Here is a 16,370-nt window from a genome sequence, read left to right as displayed (position 1 = left end):
CTACATTTTAATACATTAATTAACAACACCATTTGAAACTTAAATTGGATATCTTGTGATAGATTTTCACTCTATTAGTTTCTACCATATGCATTGAGAGATTTCAGCAGATTTGCCCTTAATACAACCTCCAGCATCGTTACACTCATTAACATGGGTCCATTTACCTACCAAACTTGAAGCAAATTCAAAAAGCACAAAACCAAGAAACTGTGACCTCTTGCCCTACAGGCACTAACTAGTATTGTCTCTTGAAAACTTTACAGAAGGTTCTGGTAATCTCTCAGAAGCTGGGGCATTATTCTCTAGCAAACAGTCTAGGGAATGACCTGTCACAGAGCCTTAAAATTGTGACAACATTAACAGGGTAAAGGTAGAGTAGTTATTTCCACTTGGGAGAAAAACCATAGCCAGAAGTGAATAGTTCAGCGACATTTAGGAAAAAACTAGGTAATCACGCTAGCTAGAAAGGATAAAAGGATATGTTAGTAGGATGAGAATTTGACAATTTGAGGATGAGAATGGTAGTAAATGCGTGTGGAGCATAAACACTGGTCATGGATGAGTCAGGTTGAATTGTCTGTTCATTTACTGCAGATTCTAAGTTATTCAATTCTCCCCTAGGAAACTTGACTCAAAGCCAAGCCAAGAATACAAGTTTACTTAATCAGCTGTTCAGAGTCACATGTAAAAGACTGCATAGATTTGAACAGCCTTCTAGCACAGAGTTCAAACCCAAAAATTTTACATGATATTAACAATGAAACCCTATTCAGAGATTGGGATGGGGTTTGGCTGTGAGGGAAACTGGAATTCAATACAGTTATAACTATGTTCTCAGAGGCTCCTGTCCATTCTATTACAAAACGGCATATTTTACACTTGATATAATTGGATCCATTGACGACAAAGTATTTGAAGATCTGTTTTTCATACCTAGTAAAACCAGACAAAGAAGAAAGGACATTTGAGCTGACATAGTATCAGCTCTGTACCTTACTGGCAGTCAATATAATACAACTTAATACAAGGTTTCTGCAAAGTACATGGTAGCCAAGAACAAAACCAACAGTTTACATCGAGGTGATCAGAAAACAAAGGGCAACGTTGCTTTTGCAAGTGCAATTAAGCAATGGACAGCAGCTTATTTTCCTGAGGCCTAACTATACTGAGTAGTGTACTTTGGTTGCCATGACATGACAATAGATTAATAGACCTCATTATCTCCAACTCCCCATAATCCCTACAGTTTTGTACCTGCCCGAGTCTTGCTGCCTTCATTTTGCACCTTCACTCATTCTTGAGGCACAAACTTACTCCCAGTAAACAACTCCAAATCTTCTCAATAAACTTCTATGACAAATCACTTACCCCTTTGAAAGTGCTATCCAACAATACAACTTCTAAATCTATAATTTCATTTATAAAATTGTGTTATGAAAACTTCATTTGTTTACATGTAACCATTATATTGTAATGTATATTTATATTACAAACTGTAAGCTAACCAATTCTGTATTCTCGAAATAAAATTATTAATTTAATATTGAAAAAATTATTAGAAGATATTTAGTTAATGGCTCATTTTATAATAAGTAAAATACAGAGAAAGCATGTGACTATCCAAATCAGGAATCAAAGTAAAACAACTAATAGTATGCTGCGAATCATGAAGCAGTGGGATTACAGGGGAACAGGGCACTTCTCCCATCTCCATTGGAACAAAAGCAAAAGGCAACTTGAGACAACTGGCCAACAGAGGTGTTGATGCTCCAGAAGAGCCTCCTTCCACTTATCTTCATTCAATTCTGTCAGCATACTCTCTCTACTCCTTTTCTCCCTCATGTCCTTTAACTAACTTGCTCCTTAAACACACCTGTACTATTCACCTCAGCCATTTCACACAAGTTACAAATGTCCATCATCCTTTGGGTAATAAAACCAGAGGTCACATGACACTAGGTTATGACTGGTGTGGCTTCTGACCTTGTCAGTAAATAGTAACGAAACCACAGTCAACTGTCATGAAAAACTCTCCAAGTTATAAGAGCAGGGAGAGAGTCATTTGTTCCTTGGAACTTTTTCTGTCATTCAATGACAATGAAGAGGCTCATTGAGGAGATTACGCCACTGTTAAAGAGGGTGAAGACATGACTGCCAAGCTGATTCAGTGTGCTGCGTGCATGATGTGGGAGGTCAGGAATACTGATGATGTTTCTGGCTCCGACAGCTGTGGAAAGTGTGTACACATTCAGCTTCTGAAGGAGGTTGTTGCAGCCCTGAAGAAAGAACTAGATGACCTCAGGCTCATTCGAGAGAACGAGAATTTTCTGGACAGGACCTTCAGCGAAGTCATTACACCAAGGATACCTGAAAAGAGAAGGGGAATGTCGATGACGAAGGAAGACATGAATGAAGTACAAGAGACCCCAGGGGAAGCACCTATTGTAAACAGGGTGACTGTCTTGGAAACTGTCGAGACAGACGACACTGCCAGTCCAAGAGGGGGACAGGGTGGCGAGTCAAAAATTGGTGCAGAGGTGGAGCCGAGGAGTCAAACGTCACGGAGAGCTGTGGTAATAGGGGACTCCATAGTGAGAGGGACTGATGGGTTTCTGCGGCAACAGGCGAGATTTGAGGATGGTGTGTTGCCTTCCTGGTGCCAGGATCCAGGACATCACTAAGAGAGTGCAGGGAATGCTCAAGGGCGAAGGTGAAGAGCCAGAGGTGGTGGTGCATGTCGGCACGAATGACGTCGGGAAGAAAAGGAGGGGCATTCTACAGCGGGACTTCAGAGAACTCAGAAGAAGGCTGAAAAGCAGGACTTCTAGGGTGGTTATCTCCGGTTCCTCAGGCTGCAGAGGGCAGGAACAGAGATAATGGACTTGAACGTGTGGCTGAGGGACTGGTGCCTGAAGCAAGGATTTAAATTCTTGGATCACTGGGGTATGTTTTGGGGTAAGGATAAATTGTACAAGAGGGATGGTTTGCATCTTAATTGGTGGGGGACCAGCATTCTGACAGGCAGGTTTGCCACTGCAACACAGGTGTGTTTAAACTAAGTAATTGTGTGGGGGGGGGGCCCCAAAATGGAAATTTAAGAATCAAGTTAAAGGGAAAGTGAGAATAAGAGAAGTTAAGAAAGACAACAGAATCAACAGAGCTGAAAACTCAAGGAGGGATCGATGTGTATGGCCAAATGAAATAGGGATTGATAGGAAGGGTGAGGGGAGAAACAAATTAAAAATATTATATATGAATGCACGAAGCATAAGAAATAAGGTGGATGAACTTGAGACTCAGTTGAAGTTGGCAAGTATGATGTTGTGGGGATAACTGAGATGTGGCTTCAAGTGGACAGGGCCTGGGAAATGAATATTCAAGGCTATACGTGCTATCGAAAGGACAGACTGATGGGCAGAGGGGGTGGGGTGGCCCTGTTGGTGAGGAATGATATTCAGTCCCTTGCGAGGGGGGGGGGACATAGAATCAGGAGATGTAGAGTCAGCATGGATAGAGCTGAGAAATTCTAAGGGTAGAAAGACCCAAATGGGAGTTATCTACAGGCCCCCAAACAGTAGTCAGGAGGTAGGGTGCAAATTGAATCAAGAATTGAAATTGGCCTGTCACAAAGGTATCACTACAGCTGTTATGGGAGATTTCAACATGCGGGTAGACTGGGAGAGTCAGGATGGAACTGAACCCTGAGAAAGGGAGTTTGTGGAGTGCCTCCGAGATGGATTCATAGAACAGCTTGTACTGGAGCCTACCAGGGTGAAGGCAATTCTGGATCTGGTGTTGTGCAACGAACCGGATTTGATCAGGGACCTCAAAGTAAAGGAGCTATTAGGAGGTAGTGACCATAATATGATCAGTTTTAATCTGCAATTTGAGAGGGAGAAGGGAGAATCGGAAGTGTCAGTATTGCAGTTGAATAAAGGGAATTATAGAGCTATGAGGGGGCAGCCGGCCAAAGTTCAATGGTACGATACCCTAACAATGATGGCAGTCAAACGACAATAGCAGGTATTTCTGGATATAATGCAGAAGGTGCAGGATCAGTTCATTCCAAAGAGGAAGAAAGATCTTAAGGGGAGGCAGGGGCGGCTGTGGCTGACGAGGTAAGTTAAGGACTGTATAAAGATAAAAGAGAAGTATAACATGGCAAAGATGAGTGGGAAGCCGGAGGACTGGGAAGCTTTTGAAGAGCGACAGCGGATAACTAAAAAGGCAATACACAGAAAAAACGAGCTATGAAGGAAAACTGGCCAAAAATATAAAGGAGGATAGTAAAAGCTTTTTTAGGCATGTGAAAAGAAAAAAAATGGTTAAGACTAAAATTGGACCCTTGAAGTCAGAAACGGGTGAATTGATTATGGGGAACAAGGAAATGGCAGAAGAGCTGAATAGGTACTTTGGATCTGTCTTCACTAGGGAAGACACAAGCAATCTCCCAGATGCAATAGTGGCTGAAGGACCTAGGGTAATGGACGAACTGAAGGGGATTTATATTAGGCAGGAAACGGTGTTGGATAGGCTGTTAGGTCTGAAGGCCGATAAATCCCCAGACCTGATGGTCTGCATCCCAGGGTACTTAAGGAGGTGGATCTAGAAATTGTGGACGCGTTGGTAATGATTTTCCAAGGTTCTATAGATTCAGGATCAGTTCCTGCAGACTGGAGGGTGGCTAATGTTGTCCCACTTTTCAAGAAAGGAGGGAGAGAGAAAACAGGAAATTATAGACCGGCTAGCCTGACGTCAGTGTTGGGAAAGATGCTGGAGTCAATTATAAAAGATGAAATTACGACTCATTTGGATAGCAGTAACAGGATAGGTCAGAGTCAGCATGGATTTACGAAGGGGAAATCGTGCTTGACTAATCTTCTGGAATTTTTTGAGGATGTATCTATGAAGATGGATAGGGGAAAACCAGTGGATGTAGTGTACCTGGACTTTCAGAAAGCCTTTGATAAAGTCCCGCATAGGAGATTGGTGAGCAAACTTAGGGCACATGGTACTGGGGGCAAAATACTGACTTGGATTGAAAATTGGCTGGCTGACAGGAAGCAAAGAGTAGTGATAAACGGGTCCCTTTCGGAATGGCAGGCGGTGACCAGTGGGGTACCACAAGGTTCGGTGCTGGGACTGCAGCTGTTTACGATATATATTAATGACACAGACTAAGGCATTAAAAGTAATATTAACAAATTTGCTGATGACACAAAGTTGGGCGGAGTGTGAAATGTGAGGAGGATGTTATGAGAATACAGAGTGACTTGGACAGGATAGGTGAGTGGACGGATGCATGGCACATGCAGTTTAATGTGGATAAATGTGTGGTTATACACTTTGGTGGCAAGAACAGGAAGGCAGATTACTATCTCAATGGAGTCAAGTTAGGTAAAGGGGAAGTACAACGAGATCTAGGTGTTCTTGTACGTCAGTCAATGAAAGCAAGCATGCAGGTACAGCATGATGTAAGCTAATAGCATGCTGGCCTTCATAACAAGAGGAATTGAGTATAGGAGCAAAGAGGTCCTTCTGCAGCTGTGCAGGGCCTTGGTGAGACCGCACCTGGAGTATTGTGTGCAGTTTTGGTCTCCAAATTTGAGGAAGGGCATTCTTGCTATTGAGGGAGTGCAGCGTAGGTTCACGAGGTCAATTCCCAGAATGGCGGGACTATCATATGTTGAAAGATTGGAGCGAATGGGCTTGTATACACTTGAGTTTAGGAGGATGAGAGGGGTTCTGATTGAGGCGTATAAGATTATTAAGGGATTGGGCACACTGGAGGCAGGAAGCAGGTTTCCGCTGATGGGTGAGTCTAGAACCAGAGGACACAGTTTAAAAATAAGGGGTAGGCCATTTAGAACAGAGTTGAGGAAAAACTTGTTCACCCAGAGAGTGGTGGATATAGCGAGTTTTGAGAAGATTTGTAGTGGTGGATATATGTAATGCTCTGCCCCAGAAGGCAGTGGAGGCCAACTCTCTGGATACTTTCAAGAAAGAGATGGATAGAGCTCTTAAAGATAGTGGAATCAAGGGTTATGGGGATAAGGCAGGAACAGGATACTGATTGTGGATGATCAGCCATGATCATAATGAATGGTGGTGCTGGCTCGAAGGGCCGAATGGCCTACTCCAGCACCTATTGTCTATTAACATTGTGGCTGATCTGTGACCCACTTTGCCTCCTGGACAGAATTTTGATAGACAACCTCAGTTTAAAAATTAGAAACACCAATTGTTATTCGAAAAGGAGAGTTCTAAACTTCTTGCTGTATTGTGAAGACAAATTTCTTAAATTTTACTCCCAAAAGGTCTGGCTCTAATCATTACACAATGTCCTCTAGTTCTAAATGCGTCTCCAATCAGAAAAACATCTCTCCCCTTTACATCCTGAAAGGGTGATCAAGTCAGTGTAAAAACTTTAAATTCCACAGAATACCACTCTGATTTGTATAATCTCCCATAGTAAGCTCTCTCGGAGTCCAGATCTCATTCCGATATATCTGTGCTCTGCTCCCTCTGGGAATCAACGTTTTCATTCCCAAAATATAGTCCTCAGAACCTCTCAGTCACTCCAGTGTATCCTAGCTGGATCTTTGTATAGCCGAAGCTGGACTTTCCCTCTTGTTTTCCATTCTCCCAGATGGAATGCAGTTGGCCTACACCAGCTCTCTGAATGAGCACCTAACAAATTTGTTACCCTGTTCAATAACTCAACTATCAAACAGCCTTCCCCATCCCTTTCAACTAAATTAAACGAACTAATCCCGTTTTGTTTAAAAAAAAAGAGGACTGGCTCTGGCCAGTGATCTTTTGCTACTAGAAGGCCAGAGAACATACAATATAATAGGCAAAAGAACCGGAGGCACAGATAAAGGAAAACGTTTCTTTTTATATACACAAGAGTTGGGAATGCCCTGCCAAATATAGTGATAGACACCCGTTCAACATAGATAGCAAAGTGTGGAGCTGGATGAACACAGCAGGCCAAGCAGCATCTTAGGAGTACAAAAGCTGACATTTCGGGCCTAGGCTGTCTAGGCTCCTAAGATGCTGCTTGGCCTGCTGTGTTCATCCAGCTCCACACTTTGTTATCTCGGATTCTCCAGCATCTGCAGTTCCCATTATCTCTGATCACAATTTTAACTGGTTCAACATTAGCTTTTTTTGGAAATTGGATACATGTGAGGGGACACCTCTGCAGGTCTACGGGGATTGAATTATGCAGATGTGGGAGGTAACAAGAACTGCAAATGCTGGAGTCAGAGTCAACATGGTGTAGAGCTGGAGTAACACAGCAGGGTCAGAATTCCTGAAGGGTCCCAACCAAAACGTCGACTTTCCTGCTCCCCTGACCTGCTGTGTTCCTTCAGCTCAACACCGCTCTTTGAAAGAGCTGCCACAAACCAGATGAGACATGCCCCCCTGCCAGCCCCATTCTGCACTGAATAGCTCTGTGATGTGATGGAAATTATTGAATTGCCTTTTGTGGTTAATTTGAACGTGTCATTTTTATTCTTAAAGATTTCTTTCTGGTGAGCAGTGAGGTGGTTAGCTTTACCTATTTATAGCCCCTTTTAAATGGGTCGCTATACTGTGCAATTGAACTAAAATATACTTTTCACCAAAGCACTCTCGTTAGGTTGCCATTGCTTCAGGATTGTCTGGCACTTTTGAAATATTAAAACTTCATGTCCTCCCCCACAACACCCAAGGAGTAAAATTCATGAATATGTAACTTATTGTTTAAACAGTTATATTTGTTAGTTGAGTTTAGTTGAAAGGGATGGAGAAGGCGGTTTGATAGTTATGAATTATTGACCAAATTTGTTAGGTGCTCCGAGTGCTGGAGTAGATACAGCCAACTGCATTCCATCCAGGGAAATGGAATATAAACGGGAAAGGTCCAGCTTCAGCTATACAAAGCTCTGTCTATGATACACTGGAATGACCGACTGAGGTCCTGGGGACTTTTTTTGGGAATTAAGACCTTGGTTCCTAGAGGGAGCAGAGCACAGATATACCGCAATGAGATCTGGACTCCGAGAGAGCTTAATATGGGAGATTATACAAACCAGTGTTGTATTCCCTAGAATTTAAAAGGGTTTACAGTGACTTGATCAAACTTTCAAGATGTAAAGGGGAGAGGCTATTTTTCTGATTGGAGCCACATTTGGGACTAGGGACATAGTCTAATGATTAGAGCCAAACCTTTGACGAGTTGCTGTAATATCAGACCCAAGCTGGTAAATGTAATAGTCTATAAAGCTGTTGGGACAGCTACAAGCCTCTGCTTTCCTTTACTCATGCCAAGAAAGAGTTGACAGAAAGTATGACAGTTACAACTCAAGCAAAAGAATTACAAAACAAACTGAAGTAAAGTCAAACAAATCACAAGACCATGCGACATGTAAAAGCTCATAACACCTGTGTGTTTAAACATGAGCAGAGCGCCAGCCTTAAATCAATGGAATTTATCCTCAAAGAAGCAACCAGACTTGAAGCTTAGTGTTCAAGTTCAAATCCCAAGTAGGATGTCAACTGCAAGCCAAATAGTTTTAAACTCTGCATATCCTGTGGAGTTTGCCATCAAACGGTTCTACATAGAACAATACAGCACAGTACACGCCCTTCAGCCTTCGATGTTGTGCCGACCTGTCATACCAATCTGAAGCCCATCCAACCTACACTATTCCATGTACGTCCATATGCTTGTCCAATGACGACTTAAATGTACCTAAGTTGGCAAATCTACTACCGTTGCAGGCAAAGCGTTCCATTCCATTACTACTCTCCGAGTGAAGAAACTACCTCTGACAACTGTCCTATATCTTTCACCCCTCAAATTTAAAGCTATGCCCCGTCGTGCTCGCCGTCACCATCCTAGGAAAAAGGCTCTCCCTAGCCACCCTATCTAACCCTCTGATTATTTTATATGCCTCAATTAAGTCACCTCTCAACCTTCTTCTCTCTAATGAAAACAGCCTCAAGTCCCTCAGCCTTTCCTCGTAAGACCTTCCCTCCATACCAGGCAACATCCTAGCAAATCTCCCCGCACCCTTTCCAAAGCTTCCACATCCTTCTTATATTGCGGTGACCAGAACTGTATGCAATACTCCAAGTACGGCCGCACCAGAGTTTTGTACAGCTGCAGCATAACCTCTTGGTTTTGGAACTCAATCCCTCTATTAATAAAAGCTAAAACACTGTATGCCTTCTTAACAGCCCTGCCAACTTGGGTGGCAACTTTCAGGGATCTGTGTACATGGATACCGAGATCTCTCTGCTCATCTACACTACTAAGAATCTTACCATTGGCCCAGTACTTTGCCTTCCAGTTACTCCTACCAAAGTGCATCACCTCACACTTGTCCGCATTAACCTCCATTTGCCACCTCTCAGCCCAGCTCTGCAGCTTATCTATGTCTCTCTGTAACCTACAGCATCCTTCGTCACTATCCACAACTCCACCGACCTTGGTGTCATCTGCAAATTTACTAACCCATCCTTCGACGCCCTCATCCAGATCATTTATAAAAATGACAAACAGCAGTGGACCCAACACCGACTCTTGCGGTACACCACTAGTAACTGGTCTCCAGGATGAACATTTCCCATCAACTACCACCCTCTGTCTTCTTTCAGCAAGCAATTTTCGATCGAAACTGCTATATCTCCCACAATCCCATTCCTCCGCACTTTGTACAATAGCCTAGTGTGGGGAACCTTATCGAAGACCTTGCGGTTCTGCACAGGAAGAACCAAGGAAATGCTCACTGAGCTGTGGAACAGACCCCAATTAACATCAGCAAACAAAAGGCAGGATGGCTGAACATAACACTCTATTTACTGCAACTGAGGCCACTGCAACGCTGAATTAATCCACTGCATTACAGAACATGACATTCCGTAATGCCCTTCAGGATGCTAGAGTCTCTGCACTGACATGCAGAAAAGAAAGACCTCTCATTTGTTTTTCTTTAGCAGTGCTTTAAAGAAGAACAAGTGAGTTCTTCCCTAACGTTGTGAAAACAAATTCTGTGTCATCGAACATTCTGAAATAGCTTGACAGGCTTGATCCGACAGCAGATGTTTCCTTTCACATGGGAATCTAGAACCTGGTGGCTTTGTTTCAAAACAGGAGGCCTCCCATTTAGGACAGTGACAAGTGTCACTAATCTTTGAAATTCCATCCCACATTAAGCAGTGGAGGTTGGGACTCTGAATATAATCAAGTCCGAGTTAGCCAGAATTTCTTACTGTGTGTTTCTTCCGATTTTCATCACAAAACAAAAAACGTCCTTGTGGGAGCTTGCCGTGCAAAAATTGCCTCCAACATTACAAAACGAAATGACTACACCTCAAAATGCACTTTATAGCAGTTGAAAGAGTGCTTTGGAGGTATCTGGTGGTCATGAAACGGGATTTAAGTCTTTTGAGGAAAAATAGGTTTGAAGCTTCTAAATGCAAAAGCAAGGAAGTTCCAAGCTAACATTAAACGTGTCCAAGAAAATCAGGGCCAAATGTGCAGGGTAGGTGGATTGGCCATGCTAAATTACCTGTAGTGGTTCAGGATGTGTAGATTAGGAGGCTCCTAGGGGATGGGTCTGGGTGTGATGTTCTGATGGTTGGTGTGGACTTGTTGGGCCAAAGGGCCTGTTTCTACACTATAAGGGTTCTATGATAAACGTCTACTATTGGTAAGAGGATAAATTTCTCCTTCACACAGCCATCCAAGAAGTGTTTCTCCCAACAATCTGAAAACTATTAAGCATGACCGAATAGAAATGGAGTAGGTTAAAACTGACTATTTCCAGTGATTGAGTAGTTTAAAATGGATTTAAAATTGGATCTGGGCAAGTAGAAAAGTAGAAGAAAGAGAGGATCATTAGACTGTGCAGTACACATGGCAATTTGGCCCCATTTCAGCACTTCATAACAGAAAACCCCAGAATGGCTGAAAGAAGAGGGAGCAGAGTATATATGTGGGATTGCTACTTATGTTGGGGTATACTCTCCACGTGTTCTGTTTGCATGTTATACTTTGAGCAAAATTGCCCCTCCTTTATCTTGTGGGGGCTGAGATTACCAAGTGGATATGACCATTCTGGGAAAGCAGTACATATACGGCCTCCTACTCTTCTCTTAAATTAATCAATCACCTTAAACGGTCCCCACTAATGCACAGCGTGTACCACACATGCGTTGCTCTACAGAAACCACCATGACTGCTTTAATGCATCTTCCAGACCCAGAAACTCAACTACTTAGAACAAGGGCAGAATACCACCTGCAAGTTCTCCTTTAAACCATATAACATGGTGACTTGGCAAAAAAAAAGGTCAAAAGACTGGAACTCACTAACATACAGTCCATTTGGTACAAATATACATTGTTTAAAGAAGGTAGCTCGCCAGTCCTATGTGTTGGGTGGTGAGGAACACATATTTCCGACTCCCCACCTTGGCCAGCAGTTGCTCATTTAAACTATGGCCATCACTTTAAAAATAAAGACCCACCGAAATGGAATTCAACCTGCTACATTAGTGGTCCAAGCCGGCATTTGTATCAATAAATCCCAACTTCAGCTTCAACTTATTCACAGTGCAGTCTATTTTCAGTCGTGCCCCGGTGTTTGATACCACTATAGGTGTGAATCATTAAAATCACGAAATGTTACAGTACAGTACAGTCCCAATGAGTAATTATTTTCACCAAAAAGACCCAGTTAGTTTCATTCTGTAGGCCTTTCCCTCAAACCCTGCAAATGCTTTCCCTTGAAGTGTTTATCCATTTCCCTTGTGAAAACTGCAACTGAATCTTCCTCCACTATTCTTTCAAGCAGTGCATTCCAAATCTTAATCGCTTGATGCGCAGAAGGGTTAGCTATACAGTGAGGAATAGCCCTGGCACAATACTGTGGGTCATCATTACAGATATCTAAATACGATAAAAAGACTACCAGTAGTGACTGCACTGCTTGCTCCTCTGATGGGCTTTCCAACAAACAGCCTTGTTATAATCCACAATACTATCAAATCAGAACATACTTCTGGAGGTTTCAACTCTGACTGTCCCAACCCCCACATTACTGGGCACTGAAAACGTCCAGCCTTCCCACAATACATCAAAAAGTGAACAAGTTATTTAATTTAATCGCCTGATCTGACTGAGGGGGGAGGATGGTGACATTGTGGCAATGTCACTGGACTAGAAATCTGGAGGCCATGCTAACGCTCCAGGGCAAGAGCTCAAATCTCACCGCAGAAGCTGTAAAATATAAATTAATACTTTCAGAATATAAAGGCTAACCAACTGCTGGAGAAATTCATCTAGCTCAATTTGGGAAATAAATCTGTCAACTTTACCTGGTCTGCCATTTATGCAACTTCAGATCCCACCAACATGGTTCACTGTTATCTGCCGAGGAGACCACTCAGCTCAAGGGCAACTGGAGACAGGTAATGAATACTGGCTTTACACATCCCATGAAAAAGAAAAAAGAAATGTTAAGTCATCCAAAGCCTGAATTCCTGTTGCAATAGAGGTGATCCAGCATAACTAAAGTGGCACTAGAGGGCTGAATCCAGAAGTCCCAACAAAGCCAGTGTAAGATAAAGTGTGGACCTGGATGAACACAGCAGGCCAAGCAGCATCTCAGGAGCACAAAAGCTGACGTTTCGGGCCTAGACCCTTCATCAGAGAGGGGGATGGGGAGAGGGTTCTGGAATAAATAGGGAGAGAGGGGGAGGCAGACCGAAGACGGAGAGAAAAGAAGATAGGTAGACAGGACAGTATAGGTGGGGAGGTAGGGAGGGGACAGGCCAGTCCAGGGAAGACGGACAGGTCAAGGAGGCGGGATGAGATGGTAGGTAGGAAATGGAGGTGCGGCTTGAGGTGGGAGGAAGGGATGGGTGAGAGGAAGAACAGGTTAGGGAGGCAGAGACAGGCTGGACTGGTTTTGTGATGCAGTGGGGGGAGGGGAAGAACTGGGCTGGTTTTGGGATGCAGTGGGGAAAGGGGAGATTTTGTAGCTTGTGAAGTCCACATTGATACCATTGGGCTGCAGGGTTCCCAAGCGGAAAATGAGTTGCTGTTCTTGCAACCTTTGGGTGGCATCAATGTGTCACTGCAGGAGGCCCATGATGGACATGTCATCTGAGGAATGGGAGGCGGAGTTAAAATGGTTCGCGGCTGGGCGGTGCGGTTGTTTGTTGCGAACCGAGCGGAGGTGTGTTCACTTTTGCCAGGGGACAAAACAGAGCCAGATTATGCTCCATGGTTCAGAGGGGCTACTGAAGGCTACAGCTGCCTTCAATTAGATGCAGTTTTCTCTAGTGCGATGTCCAATACACAACTTATGCATTTTAAACCTAATCAGGAGAAGGCCCAAAGGTTACAGGACTCTCTGGAGTAGTCAGGTACCCTCTTGGATAGGTGCAGGAACATCTTTGGGAGAGATAAGTTAGCCTTTGGCATTGTTAAAAAAAATGCAAACATGCATTAAAAAAATTCAATACATGCTTTACAACTGTTCAACTCATTTGGAATTGTGAAGAGGACTGTCAAGGGAGCTTTCAATGTCCTATTTACAGTTTGAGAAAGAAGTAAACAAAAAATGTGCTCGCTATTTTACTGTCTGTTCATATAAGCTGGATAGTTATTAAATTTGTGCTGCATGACTAATTTTACAGCCTATTATCACAGTGGGGTGACTATCAGTTCACAGTTTGATTGTCAGCTCCAAATGCTTATAATGTCTTTGACTGAGACCACAAATACAAATAGTTTTCTTGTAAGGGTTGATCAGTTGAAGGCAGTTAAATTTAGAGAATGAGCTTTAATCAAAGACCTTTTTTTAAACAAAACAGTTCATCATTGATTAATAGACATCTGAATCATACCAGCTCAGCATACAACTTGAAATATGCCCTAGGTGAGCCTGTAAGCAGGGTGTAAGGGCAAAAGGTAATGGCCAAGTAACAAGATGTGGCACTAAGATTGCACAGAAGCTATGAAGGTCAATGGGGCTGGATAGAGGGGCATAGGCTGGCATGGCAGGAATGAAAGGCCGTGGAGATGAGTGCGGGGATGTGGAGGGGTGTGATGTGGCCTCGTTGCCTTGGCAAGGCATGGATATATACTCTGGTGGAGGGAGCTGGTGTTAAAGATCTGGGCTTTGAGGGGCAAGGCTATTTGTTTGTGTTACAGTTCCAGTTACTTCAAAAAGCTAAGTATTACAGCCTCAAGCAACTTCCATGACTGCCTCCAAACACATTCTCATGGAAGGGGAAAGCAACTGACAAACTATGAATATCCATATCCACTACCTGGACCAAAAATCTAACCGTCCTGAGCACTGTCTTTCAAGATAGGTCTGTGGAGCCAGGAATCTGTACAACCCACCATCCTTACTCAGGACCCTTCTAAGCAGCCCCAGTCCCCACATGTTCAATTGCTAATTATAAATGTAGCTTAAAACAAGATTTTTAGTACTGTATTTTGTTTTAAACTGACTTGTTTGTAGTATTGTTGTGATTACTTGTTAATTCACAGATGATCTGAGAAAGTGCAACAGTCACTATGGCAATTCCATGCGTCAATCCTCTCCAGTATTCTCCTACAGTTTCTCAAAGTCCATCTGTATCTAACGGCATAAGAAGGCTTGGCCAATTGCAAACTGCCTTTTTAAAAAAAAGTTAGGGCTGGCTGCTTCTAATGTTCGTATTTTAATTTAATGTGAATTTGGGCATTTTAGTTTTTGTGTCAATTTGAATCTGCATTATACTGAGAGGTTCAGCTCAACAGTGCCAGAACCTTACAAATTAGGTATATTGCTAAAACATGGCATGACAAGGCAGGTATGAGCTCTTATGACAGCAGTTTTAATTTTAAAAAACAGGAACAGTGTGTTTCATGCAAGAGCCACAATAAAATATTATGATCCTTTTCAAAATTAATTATGCCCATGGAATATTAATTCCATGCAAGTTAATTCTGCACAAGTTTCAGACTTAATTGCTTAAGCAGAGCCTGACAGCAAGAGACCACAACACTGTTGCTGATCCAAATAAAGAACGAACCCTGACTGAATCTTTGTGGGAATAGTGGAACTTAAATACAATTTGTCAAGTCAACAAAATAATCCCGAATCTATTTTTCATTCCAGTTGTAGGCATGACTGGATTCACAAGAATGATTCCAAGGGTCAGGAACTTCATTTATGCCAACAGATTAGGAAGTTCTCCTTGGAGGACAGCAGGTTATTTGATTGAAGTATTCATAACCATGAGGGGTCTGAATGGGATTGAAAGGGACAATTTGGTGCACTGATGTCAAGATCAAGAATGAGAAGGCATATTTAAGGTGATTGGGAAAGAAGGATCAACTTTTTCACACAACGAGTGTTTAAGATCTGGAATGCATGAGTGGAAGCACGTGCAATATTTTTAAAGAGTCATAGGATCACACTTGTGGCATTCCAGAGGGAATTGGACGCATAGCTGAAAAGGAATGAAAGTGCAAGATTACAGGGTGAAGGCGGGTTAATGGGGATGTGAGTGGCATGAGGTACCTTGTTCACTCAGAGCTGACACAGACACAAGGTGTCAACTGGTCTCCCCGCTGCGCTGCAACAATTCTGTGATGCCGAGTTCATCATGTGAGATGAGTCACAGATTAGTTTTCAAAAGACAAGAGCAGCTGGGTGCCTCAGGCAAAGAAGTTTTCACTCCTAAGAATCACTCATAACACAAGACTAGAAATAAAATGTGCTCAGAACTTCAATACTGTATTGTCTTAACACAAAATGTATACTGAGTTAAACGTCAAACATGTTGCAGTGACCAACTTCTGCACATCCAAAAAAAATGCAATAACAGTAGCACCACCCAATGCAACAAGCTGTGTTTGTATTCTGAATGCATTTTATGTACATAATAATTGCTTACTGATCCCTGCCATTTAGAAAAATGTTAACTGCCTACTCCTTCAAATTGATATTTCTCTAGAATGACAGGAGAAAAACAACTGAAAAGAATAAATGTTGGTGATCACAGTGGGTCAGGCAGCATCCACGGAGAGAGCGCAAGCCAGTGTTTTGGTTCCAGATGACTTCATCAGAGCTGAAGTGAAGTGTGGAGCGGACAGCATTTATGCTATAGTTTGGGGGAGGGGGTAGGTGGGCGTAGGGTGCTGGGGAAGGAAAGATGTTGATAGCTGGGACTAAGCAATCAGAATGTGAGAATAGCAGAACAATGGCGTGTCTCCTGCCAGACTTGAAAGTACAGACAGTCCCACTGGGATGGGGGAAGGAATAACAGAATGCAACAAAATATTGGGAACCACTTCTTCCCTTTTAG

At 42.8% G+C, this 16,370-nt stretch overlaps 1 protein-coding gene across 16 annotated transcripts in view; it reads right to left on the bottom strand.

Moving 5' to 3' along the window:
* Positions 1 to 16,370, bottom strand: part of LOC125450665 (phosphatidylinositol 4-phosphate 5-kinase type-1 beta-like) — a 144,423-nt gene that overhangs the window by 94,605 nt on the left and 33,448 nt on the right. For 3 of the 16 annotated variants that reach the window (XM_059643975.1, XM_059643976.1, XM_059643977.1), the window contains one exon: positions 1,987 to 2,370. The exons of 12 other annotated variants lie outside the window; for them this stretch is intronic. The gene's annotated coding sequence lies outside the window, so the exon portion shown is untranslated. Of the gene's footprint in view, positions 1 to 1,876; positions 1,905 to 1,986; positions 2,371 to 16,370 lie in introns of those variants that run through there. One more of the 16 variants, XM_048526696.2, reaches the window with a different exon arrangement.

This window comes from Stegostoma tigrinum, chromosome 3 (assembly GCF_030684315.1).
Source record: "Stegostoma tigrinum isolate sSteTig4 chromosome 3, sSteTig4.hap1, whole genome shotgun sequence".
Classification (NCBI taxonomy): domain Eukaryota; kingdom Metazoa; phylum Chordata; class Chondrichthyes; order Orectolobiformes; family Stegostomatidae; genus Stegostoma; species Stegostoma tigrinum.
The sequence above is the reverse complement of the archived record's forward strand: the minus strand, read 5'-3'. Positions and strand labels throughout refer to the sequence as shown.